At 38.5% G+C, this 12055-nt stretch overlaps 1 protein-coding gene across 5 annotated transcripts in view; it reads right to left on the reverse strand.

Moving 5' to 3' along the window:
• Nucleotides 1-9818, reverse strand: part of brd4 (bromodomain containing 4) — a 58135-nt gene extending 48317 nt beyond the window's left edge. For 2 of the 5 annotated variants that reach the window (XM_053491327.1, XM_053491329.1), the window contains exons 1-2: nt 8626-8909; nt 2856-3005 (exon numbers count right to left, since the gene is read on the reverse strand). The gene's annotated coding sequence lies outside the window, so the exon portion shown is untranslated. Of the gene's footprint in view, nt 1-2855; nt 3006-8625; nt 8910-9537; nt 9617-9742 lie in introns of those variants that run through there. The other 3 variants (XM_053491326.1, XM_053491328.1, XM_053491332.1) reach the window with 3 other exon arrangements.
• Nucleotides 9819-12055: the final 2237 nt, after the last annotated feature.

The following is a 12055-nucleotide window of genomic DNA, read 5'->3' on the forward strand; positions in this document are numbered from 1 at the left end:
GTGAACAAACAAAACTATTTAAAACAAGATTTCAAAAAAAGATTTGCACTAGTGTTGCACCTAATGCATGTGCAGTTAACTTTTTTATTTTATGGTTTTATTGGTTACAGCTACAAACTCGTAACTAGGGCTGAAACGATTCGAGTAATTCGATTACAAAAAATAATGGAGGCAAAATCTTCTGCCTCGAAGTTTTGTTTAATTAATTTTAAAAGCTTGCATTATGTTTTTGCGCAATTATTTGTTGACAGCGCACTTTTGACCACCAACGAACACCAACGAAGAAGAATCGCTTACGTCACCCAAAAAGCGAAGGAGACGCAAACAGTTAGCTGTGGATTAATTTGAGGGAGTGCTCTGGTGCGGGCTGCAAAATGGAAGGGAGCGATAAAAATATCAACAAGCCAAGAGAAGAAGAAACCATGAAATTGACAGAAATTGTCAGTGAAGGCTTTTATGCTATGCCTGAGCTGTAGATTTTGAAACTTTTAGTTCTGAATGTTTAGTTGCACAACTTAGTGTTTTTTATAATTATTTATTTCAATGTGTGCCTTAGTTTTTTTTTTTTTTATACTTAGTCATTTGAAACACCTTTTTTTTTTTGCATCTGAGGAAAGTCTTTAAAATAAGAATGTATTACATGTAGCGCACTTAATTCATCTCAGTCAACTTTAATACCCCTATCTGACCTACGCGGTTTCACACGGTGGCCGGAAGTACGTTTCATCATGCTTCACTGCGAGTCTTGGCGCAGCGATTACATTTCCATCTTTTCACGCGAAAAATAAAAAAATTATTTAACATGTTTAATTTTTTTTGCCGTCCTCGTGGAAGCTTGCAGAAATTCGCAGAATGGGCAATCGCGGCGACTCACTGCACTCAACACCGCATCTCACCGTGAAATAGGGGTAAAAGCTATTCCTTGTATTGTGAATAATGGCCGTTTATTTTTGATAAAATGCTTGTTTTTAAAACCAATTAATCTTTGTTTCTCCTATATATTAAGAGATTAATTAATTAATTATATATTAATCGATTAAATCTTGGTAGAATACTCGATTACTAAAATATTTGATAGCTACAGCCCTACTCGTAACTTTTATTCACAGTCCTGACTTCAGGCTAGCAAGCATTATTGAGCTTGTTAACGAGTAATTAGACGGACAAACAAAAGCACACACACACACTTTAAACAACACTGCTAGTGATTGCAGTAACTTACAACCAGCTCCTGGTATTTATTTTGCCATAATGACATTATGTAAGCATGACAAGTGTTATACGCCCTTTTGTCCCTCAGAGCCACAGCCAAAACGTAAATTAGCAACAGTTTGGTTGCTGGGTAGGACGATGGCATGCTACACAATATCTTCCTGAAATCCTAACACCTGAATCTTTCTCTTGATGGCGGCTTTTAGATAAGAGTCGTGACATCACCAGTCTGACACAAACAGAACTCTGACGAAGGCTGCCTGTATGTTCAGGTGGTGTGCAAGAAAGCAGGGAAAACACCAACAAAAGCTGCATGTCATCTTTCGAAGTAATCTACCCGCTTAGGAAATTTGGGACACAACTAGGCCATGATGAAGCTTTTAATATAACGGGGTCAATCCAATTATCATTACATTCCAAAAAATAAAAAATAAAATATATATATACAACTGACTGGTAAAAAACTTTACCTACCTGCCTGTCATCAAACAACATCCTACCTCTTTCTCTGAGAAAAGTACTGAACTTTTTCACGCAATTAAAAATATAATTTATACAATAAGTCAAAGATTCTAAAATTTCAAATTTATCACATTTATTATTTTTCAAAATTGAATTCATTAACATGCAATAATAACCCATCAATCATTAATAATTCAAACTAAAAGTTAAAGTTTGTCGTGTTTTTCTGTCCTCGTTCAAAAACGACAGTAGTAGTATTAAACTACTAAGTTTAACACTGCGCAGTGCTATGTGAGAATCATTATGCAAAACATACAACATTGCTGGTTAAAAAAAATTGGATCTACTCAAATCTTAGCTAGAAGTAATCATAAAATTCTAAACATTCCTGAACGATGGGGGGGGGGGGCGAATTCTGACGGTTTAGAGCGTGACCTAGTGAACCGTTTTCAAACCGCTTTTGGCAGAGTCAGTCCTGGTATGGGTATCTTTCAAACGACATGAATGCAAATCTTATTGGTTGTCCTTTTGTTAACTTTTTTTTAGCCATTTTGGGGGTTTGATTAATGTTTGAGACAGTAAGACTGGAACTAAATTAGTATTTGCTACTTTTCCATTTAGTCACTTTAGTTGGAGCATGGTTATACAATCTTGCTAGCGCTACTATACGCCTATTGGATTACTTTTCTTGCCACTGGATGTCTAATGTCCTTTACGAAGAATAAAGTACCTATGCATTAAAATAAATAAATAAATAGAGCGGGGGGCGGCTATTTTACAAATGAATAAATGCAAACAAAAACCACCAATCTCACAATAAAAAGAGAATTTTAAAAAATTAATAATTCACAACAAATTCACATACTTCCTGTAGAAAAAGTCAAATATAAACACGTGATGATACGATTTATAAAGATATTGATATAACGGTCGTATCGGCCAGCCGCAGTAAGGACGCCCCAGACCTCCGATCGCGTTAAAGAATCTTCTGAGGAGTATAATGTAAGGATGTGGGATTTTAGTCTGCAGTCAATAAATCAGATGGAACATACGGTACAGTGTGAACTGGTTTGCCACAGAGTTAGCATGTGGTTTAACGGTAACAGGTTACACCCATTTCCCTGCTAGACTATGGTTACTTACTGCACATGTCTGTGTACAATATAACATGAAAGACTTACATGCTTAGGTCAGGAGTCCCTCCCCTCCCTATTTGAGTGCGCTCATGATCCCTCAGCAGCACTCAGCAGAGGAGCTGCTCTCGACCACGACCAGAGAAACGTCAGCTGACCTGAGGGAGGATGAGTGTATGATCTGACTCACGACCACTACTGTGAACATGAGAGAGAGAGAGAGAGAGAGAGAGAGAGAGAGAGAGAGAGGGAGAGAGAGAGAGAGAGACAGAGAGAGAATCTAGTTAGCGAGACACACTCTTTACATGACAAATGAGATTATCTTCCTGAAGTGTCCTTGGGCTTGGTGAAGGTGTCACGTATGAATTATGACTACTCACTCGCTCACACACACATGCTTAGTGTGTCTCAACAACTTAACATATTGTACCGCTGATTATCATTTGCGACAAGTCTGCATTCTCGTACGACGTGAATGATATTTTTTCCATTTTAACAATGATACTGCAAAAGACAAATCGTTTTTCATTTTACAGAGAGCTGAATAAATGAACCTAAATTCAAATAGATTTACAGTTTTATAAATAAACACTACTTAAAGCAAATCTAAATGTAGAGAAGCCAAGCATTAAACAAAATCCTAACAAGAATTTAGCAGCAGAAAAGAAGGAGGAGGGAAAAAAAGATTTAAAAAAATAAACTTCCAGGCATTTCCCAGTTTCTTCCACCATTTCCCAGAAGAAAAAAAACAGTAGAATATGGTCATTAGTCTCAAATAACTTGATCTAATCTTGATAAACTAATACAGTTCTCCGAGGTCCTGACTATCCGAACTGCCCACGTGAAATTCATACAAATCTCCAATCTCAGACATGGGATTATATTTTTGGATAAACGTGACCTCGTGCTGTTTTAGGATGCATTTAGAATCAGACCTGAGTGTACTTTCAGGAAATAAGGTTGTACACACAGGCAGTACAATCCTGCTGCTAATGTAACACTAACCGAGCCAGACGGAATTATGGGATAAAGCGAACAAAGTCCACAAGAGATTGCGTGAGATTCTGCCGCATTGTTTTATACTCCCCAGGCACCCGACTGTCACCCCATGCAATCTGCATGCACTTTGCCCGATCTGACAGTGACGTACACAGCCACACGTGATGTGTAAAAAAAAATTTTTTTTTTTTTTAAAGGCACACAAGAAAAAAAAAAAAAAACAAGTTTGTAATTACAGTTTGACAGGAAGTCCTGTAGGAGGGCAGATCTGCATCTAGGACACCTATCACCCACTGTCACTCCAAAACCAAAACACATGACAGCACTGCTTGACAGGACACACCCTGCTCTATGAAGATTATCTGCCTTTCTTTAAAGAACATTACGTTCAGCTTGAGAACGTTTGCATAATCAGGATACGTTGCTCTGTGCATCTGCAGAGAGTTTGGGATTGTCTGCTGTTTGGTTTTACACTGCAGATCTCTGAACAAACGAAAATACATAGGAAGCCTGAGGAGGAGTCTATGTTGTTGAAAAAGTTTTTGCACAATTTCTTTAATCATTTTATTAACCAAATAAATAAATATAATCACCCATGCATGGAACGCTGCGCAAAAAAAAAATCCAAAAATTATAAAAGGAAAAAAAGACTTTCATTAAAATTGTTTTATCCATTAGATCAAGTGTTTAATTATTTCAAGTGTTTGTCAGCGCAATCCTCCAGAACCATGTTTATAAACAGGGCCCTCTAACTTTAGCAAGATTTTTTTTTTTAAAGCTATACAAAAAGAGTGATTCACTTCCTGCAGTCGAGTCGACTTGGAGTCGAACCAGAGAACACCTCGCTTAGGCATCTACACGAGTCCTGAATGATCAAATCATAAGTACGGGTGTGAATGGGACCCAAAGACTCATTGTGATCAATTCACTCACCACGCATTCAGGATAGGTCTGATCATGTCACACGTCTAACGTGAATGTGTCTCGAATCGTCCTGGATAGCAACAAAAGACCTATTAAGGAACGCTGGAGGATACGTAATCAAAAACTGTCTGGAAGATCAGAGAGGGAAGCGACTGCTTATTACAGCGTCACTCAGCATTTTTTCAGTCCGTACAGCTACTTGGGATCAGATTTGCAACACGTTTCCGCTGGAAAACAAAAGCAGCGGAAGTTTAACGTAACAGAGGATAAAAACCGTCTCTGACAGCCTTCCTCTACACCTGAAATCCAATCACAAGCAGTAACTGCAGACGCAATCATAATCCCAGGTGTGAACTGCTTTGCGTCTCGACTAATGCCAGGTGTGAAAGGTCTGACCTGCACTGAGTAGGAAAACCCATCAGACAGAACAGGGCATATGTAAAGACACACCTGGAAAAAGTATATCTGAGAATAGCATGACTTTACACAAGGACAAGGCAAGCTTACTTCATGTTATAGTGGCACCAATTTCACCTTTAACAGCAAGTCACTTTCATTTTCATGTCTGGAGTTTTACTAGGGTTGGTTTAAGTTCTCACCCTTCACCAAAACTCGTTATTCTGCTCAACTTTAAGAGGTTTTTTTTTTTTCAAATTATTTTTACTGAACAATTATCATATACAAACTTTAAAAAAAAAAAAAATCACTGAATTAAGCTTTAAGAGATTTATCCTTTATTGGTTGTGTAACTGCAACAGAGCAAGTTGGCCCTTGCCACTTGAGCAGAAATTAGCGAAACACTGCAACGTTAAGACTTCATTAAGCACACTGAACAATATTTTTTTTGGGGTGTAAAAAGTCATTTCTGTAAACGCTGCTGGGAAAAGAAGCAGCTACAGCTGGCCTTGTTAGAAACAGTTAAACAATCGTGCAATTATACAACCCCTGGCAAAAAGTATGAAATCACCACTCTGGGTAAATTGTTAAATTAACAAATCAAAATTCCGATTTTAAGAAACATTTAAAGTAGTCTTTTTGCATAGAGCAAATGGAAAAAATTGAATCGAACTGCTCAATTTTGAGGAAAACATTATAAAATCACAAAGCACTTTACAGTTCGAAAACTGCATTATAATAAATCTGCTAATTAGTCGGCAGTTAATAAGAATGGTTACACACACAGGTAAGATGCTGTTGCACCAAGCTGACTGACATAAATCATGGCAAAAAAAACAGAGTTCAATTAAAACAAAGGAGAGAATTATAAAACTACTTTAAAAAGGTAAATCACCTTGGAATGTTGTAAAAGGAGTCGGCTTTTTCCAGTCAGCCGTGTCTAACATCTGGACCAAGTAAAAATCAAGGTTGTAAAAGGGTTGTCTGTCTTGATCAACGTACTGGTTGACCAAGAAAGACATCGAAGTGCCAGAATAGAAAACTTGAAGCAATATGCCTTTGAAAACAGAAAATGCACAACAAATATGAGGAACAAATTAGCAGAAACTGGAGTCAATGTCTGTGACCGAAGTGTAAGACATCGACTAAAGGAAATTGGATTTGCATACAGAAAAGCCAAACGAAAACCATCATTAACACCTAAACATACAAAGACTATGTAACAGTATGATAAACAAAAAAGCAATCACGGATGTGGATGACTGGATAAAAGTGATATTCAATAATAAATCACAAATCTGCATCGGGCAGCGAGATGATGCTGGAACTGGTGTGGTTTCAATGAAAACGTATGAAGACGACTGACTGCCTGAAGAAAGCACACAAATTTTCACAACCATTGATGATATAATAAATGATTTATATTTATTATAGATTTATATTACGATTTTGGACACTTTTCTTATTCGATCTACTGAAGGGATGCTTGCTGTGGAGATACTTTTTCCTGATCTTGCCAAAAGAAAAAAAGCCAGGAAAACTTTCCTTCAGAAAGACATATGTTGTCGACTGCATGAGATGCAAATAGTCTGGACCTCAATCCAATGTAAAATCTATGGTCGAAAACCTGCAAAGCCGATCTGGCAACTGCAATAAGAGAAAGCTGCTGCCGGATAGACAAAGAATACTGTTTGTTGATAGTTAAATCCTCGCCTCAGAGAATTCATTATCCAAGAGTGGTGGTTCCACACTTTTTGCCAGAGGTTGCATGAAAATAACCTATATCAAAGTGACGCCATGAAGTTAAGATACAGTTACTATTTCGATGTTGATTCATATCCTGTAAGAGCTCAAGCTGCCGATTATATGAGTACAGTTACACAACATCTGCAAAATAAGTTAGTCGTCATATGTTATAGCACCTACAAAGAGATGTTTCCCAACAGGTTATATTTTCTTTTTTTCCCCTCTTTAAGTTAGACAAATTCTTACAAAGCAGTAAAGATGGGGGAAACTAATCAGATCAGAAATGTATCACAATTCCTTGGTGGAACTCATGCATCACCACAGTGCATCCAAAATTATTATTATTATTTTTAGTGCAATGTATGAATGCCCTCACTTACAAATTTTCACCTTAAAAAAAATGAAATTTTGCAAGTAATTTTCAAGGAGCTTTTTCCTGCATACAAACGAACAAACGAAGTTGTGCGTACATCCGGAAGCTTTTCAAAACTTCATCAGTGGAAAGCCTAAAAGCTGTTTTTTTGAGAGAGTCAACCCACGATAACATTGACTTCGACATGTTCTCAAAAGCCATGTGATTTTTCAGATTTTTATGTTGACAGGTTGGGGGCATGGGTGGTGTGTTAAGGTTAACTGAGGTTTAATTTCTATTTATTTAATATTTTAAGCCATTTACATGCATTTTTTTATGTTTTCCTTGTTTTTTATGCAAAGATATGCATATAGTGTTGGAAATTGTTAAAATGGGTAATATTTTTGGGTGGCTGGCACGGATAATCTGTATTTACATTATATCTCATTGGACAACTCATATTGCAATATCAGATATGATGGGGTCTTAAAAACTCGCCTTCAGAATGAACTAAATTTGCATGCTGAGGTTCCGCTGTATATGTAAGCACATAAACTATTTTCTTACACTGGCGGGCAGCACAGCAAATTAATCCTTAAGTTTGTTTAGAATCATAATATTTATAAGATCATGATACAAACAGAATCGCAATACAGATCGAAACAGTACCTAGGTATCGTCATAATACTGTAGCGGATGATACCTAGTGATTCTGGTTCACCGCCCCCTCCAAAAAAACTAAAACACTGACATTGGATACTCTTTCGATAAACATTAAACATTTCCATACAGTTCCAATGTTAATCTAAACGTAACCAAGAAAGACACAGAGATACAAGCAAAGCAAACAGAACCCTGTACTTTTTATAAACCATTAAATTAACCAATTTTGAAACTAAACTAGGACGACAGGTCAATCTGCATTTCTGCCAGTGGATACAATTTCAACTTTGCTGTTTTTATGCTGCTATAAAACTATAAATAAACCCCTCTGGTAAGAGATGCATTGTCAAGAGTCAAGCATGTAATGTCCTAAAGTGACGTCTGCAAATGGCTGAGATGACAGTCTCATTGGGTTTCCCAGGGAGAGCGAGGAAAAAAAACAAACAAGAAAACAAAAACAATCCATTTGTAGCGTGTAAATGTGAGCACAAATAATGTTTAGAAGCCTCTTCTTATCAAAACTACAATCATACACACATCCATTCTGCAAAATAACAATGCTTACATGTAAAACCTAATAAAGCCCTAGCTACTGTAGACTGCTAGCTAGCCACCATGCTAGCACGTAACAAGCGGACCAAGTTTGAGAATAAAACAAATTCGCTTCCCAGAAACGCTTTCCAAGATAACCCATATGTTTGGAATAAAAAATAATGTAACCATGAGACCCTTGCTTACATTTAGCTTTCCAGGTAATAACCTGAAAACCTGGTTCTGTGTCTGAATCTTCGCTCCTCCGGGTAGCGCACAAAATGGCGACCGCTGCGTTACAGCCTCGGAGTCCTGATTCTCAAGCGCCCTGATAGCATTTACCTGTGCTAAATGGCATACACAGACATTTAAAGATTTATGTTCGACATTTTATTTAAACGCAAACCCAAAATGCAGCCAAAACCTGAATAACACTGCAACAAAAACGCGACACTAATGTCTGCGCTGTACTTAATTTTCCGCCGAGCTAACTAACGTTAGCTTAACCGGCTACGTTTTTTTACACGGCCGTACTCCAAATACAAACCCACGGCACTTGAAAGGATGTAGTGACAACGTACAGCGTACGTACTACGTAGGGCACATAAATAGTGCGCGTGTCGTTATTTGGGATTCAACCTAACTGCATACATACTACCGAAGGTTCTGGTGGTGTGGCGTAGGAACTGTTCACATCCTATACGCTGTGCACTTTATTTAGTCCGTAAACAGATTCGAAGCGTATGACAAATGTAAAAACGTACCACGCTGTTTATTTTAGATAAGCACAAGCCTGCGCGATAAGTCTAGAAAATATATTGCGTAGCGTCGCTAAGATTCTCGAAGAGAAACCCGCGCGCTTTCTTACGTACCGCGCACTCAGACTGGACCAGGTCACGCAACGCAAACTGCGTAGCCTGCTCAGTCTCGCGCAACCTACCTATGAGAAAATGGCCTAGGGTGGTTGTATGGCAGTTAGCCTAGCCGCGCTAGCTGATAAACAACCTAGCCATAACAGCTAGCTTAGATGGCATACTTTATGAAGCGCGCGCGCGCGCACACACGCAATCCCGATCCTGATACAAAAATAGAATAGCAAAGAAACACCGCGTTACGTACGCGCAGCTCCGTAACTAAGCGCGATAGTCTCTCTGCAGGGCCTCCCTCCGGTGTCCTCGCGCTCCCCTTTACACCGCTGCACTGCTCACGCGAGAGTCGAAAAAAAGTGCGTTAAAAACGACACGGCTATCCGCCGCGCCGGTAACGACGAGCAGAGGGCTAAGGGTAGTTGTCGTGTTTTTTTTTTTCATTGTTTGTTTGTTACCTTATTTATCGGGATGTCAAGGTGCGCGCGCTCTTTTCTTTTCCCACAATCCAGAACAAACAGTTCGAGACGTCTGTGACGTCATACGCATGCCGAGCGTCAGGGGTCGACGCTGACAGCTGAAAAAAAAACAACTACTGTATACGTATATTGTTTTAAAAATAGACAAATATTTGCTTCTTTTAGCTTCGTTTATATTTTGAGTTTCACAGGCATGATTTTTTTTCACGGTTTACTGAAATGTAATAAATAAATAAAGGCAATAAACTAAGATGGAAATTAAACTAACCCAATTATTACATTATATGGTACAAATAAACTGGCACTGTTTTTCTTTTTTATACTTTTTAAATATACAAAAACAAGACAGTGGCAGTTAATTTTACATTCCTGCTTGTATCCCGTTTCCACTTCTCAGAATTATCTACAGATTCTGTAGTTTTGCCAGAGAGAAAGTATTTAGGTAGGCATTTGCATAGGTAGTTATGTCACAGGCATTCTTCAATAAATGAAACAGTGGGCAGCATCATTATCACTTTACATGTCATACTATGATTGTGTCACAGTTGTTCCTTACCCACTCTAACAGTAGGCAACATCCTCCACATAAAAAACGGGTACCTCAGACTGAGCTCATAGCCACTGAAACAGATCAGACTGTGGACTGACTATTCACACCAACGGCGCATACGACGAGCGAATGAAACCTTAGATCAGCCTGAGACACACACACACACATATATATATATATATATATATATATATATACAGTGGTGTGAAAAACTATTTGCCCCCTTCCTGATTTCTTATTCTTTTGCATGTTTGTCACACTTAAATGTTTCTGATCATCAAACACATTTAACTATTAGTCAAAGATAACACGAGTAAACACAAAATGCAGTTTTTAAATGATGGTTTTTATTATTTAGGGAGAAAAAAAATCCAAACTTACATGGCCCTGTGTGAAAAAGTAATTGCCCCCTGAACCTAATAACTGGTTGGGTCACCCTTAGCAGCAATAACTGCAATCAAGTGTTTGCGATAACTTGCAACGAGTCTTTTATAGCGCTCTGGAGGAATTTTGGCCCACTCATCTTTGCAGAATTGTTGTAATTCAGCTTTATTTGAGGGTTTTCTAGCATGAACCGCCTTTTTAAGGTCATGCCACAACATCTCAATAGGATTCAGGTCAGGACTTTGACTGGGCCACTCCAAAGTCTTCATTTTGTTTTTCTTCAGCCATTCAGAGGTGGATTTGCTGGTGTGTTATGGGTCATTGTCCTGCTGCAGCACCCAAGATCGCTTCAGCTTGAGTTGACGAACAGATGGCCGGACATTCTCCTTCAGGATTTTTTGGTAGACAGTAGAATTCATGGTTCCATCTATCACAGCAAGCCTTCCAGGTCCTGAAGCAGCAAAACAACCCCAGACCATCACACTACCACCCCCATATTTTACTGTTGGTATGGTGTTCTTTTTCTGAAATGCAGTGTTACTTTTACGCCAGATGTAACGGGACACGCACCTTCCAAAAAGTTAAACTTTTGTCTCGTCGGTCCACAAGGTATTTTCCCAAAAGTCTTGGCAATCATTGAGATGTTTTTTAGCAAAATTGAGACGAGCCTTGATGTTCTTTTTGCTTAAGTGGTTTGCGCCTTGGAAATCTGCCATGCAGGCCGTTTTTGCCCAGTCTCTTTCTTTTGGTGGAGTCGTGAACACTGACCTTAATTGAGGCAAGTGAGGCCTGCAGTTCTTTAGTTGTTGTCCTGGGGTCTTTTGTGGCCTCTCGGATGAGTTGTCTCTGCGCTCTTGGGGTAATTTTGGTCGGCTGGCCACTCCTGGGAAGGTTCACCACTGTTTCATGTTTTTGCCATTTGTGGATAATGGCTCTCACTGTGGTTCGCTGGAGTCCCAAGGCTTTGGAAATGGCTTTATAACCTTTACCAGCCTGATAGATCTCAATTACTTTTGTTCTCATTTTTTTCTGAATTTCTTTGGATCTTGGCATAATGTCTAGCTTTTGAGGTGCTTTTGGTCTACTTCTCTGTGTCAGGTAGCTCCTATTTAAGTGATTTTTTGATTGAAACAGGTGTGGCAGTAATCAGGCCTGGGGGTGACTACAGAAATTGAACTTTTAACTGTGATAAACCACAGTTAAGTTATTTTTTAACAAGGGGGGGCAATTACTTTTTCACACAGGGCCATGTAGATTTGGAGTTTTTTTTCTCCCTTAATAACATAATCATCATTTAAAAACTGCATTTTGTGTTCAATTATGTTATCTTTGACTAATAGTTAACGGTTTTTGATGAG

The sequence above is a fragment of the Clarias gariepinus genome, chromosome 3, assembly GCF_024256425.1.
Source record: "Clarias gariepinus isolate MV-2021 ecotype Netherlands chromosome 3, CGAR_prim_01v2, whole genome shotgun sequence".
NCBI lineage: Eukaryota > Metazoa > Chordata > Actinopteri > Siluriformes > Clariidae > Clarias > Clarias gariepinus.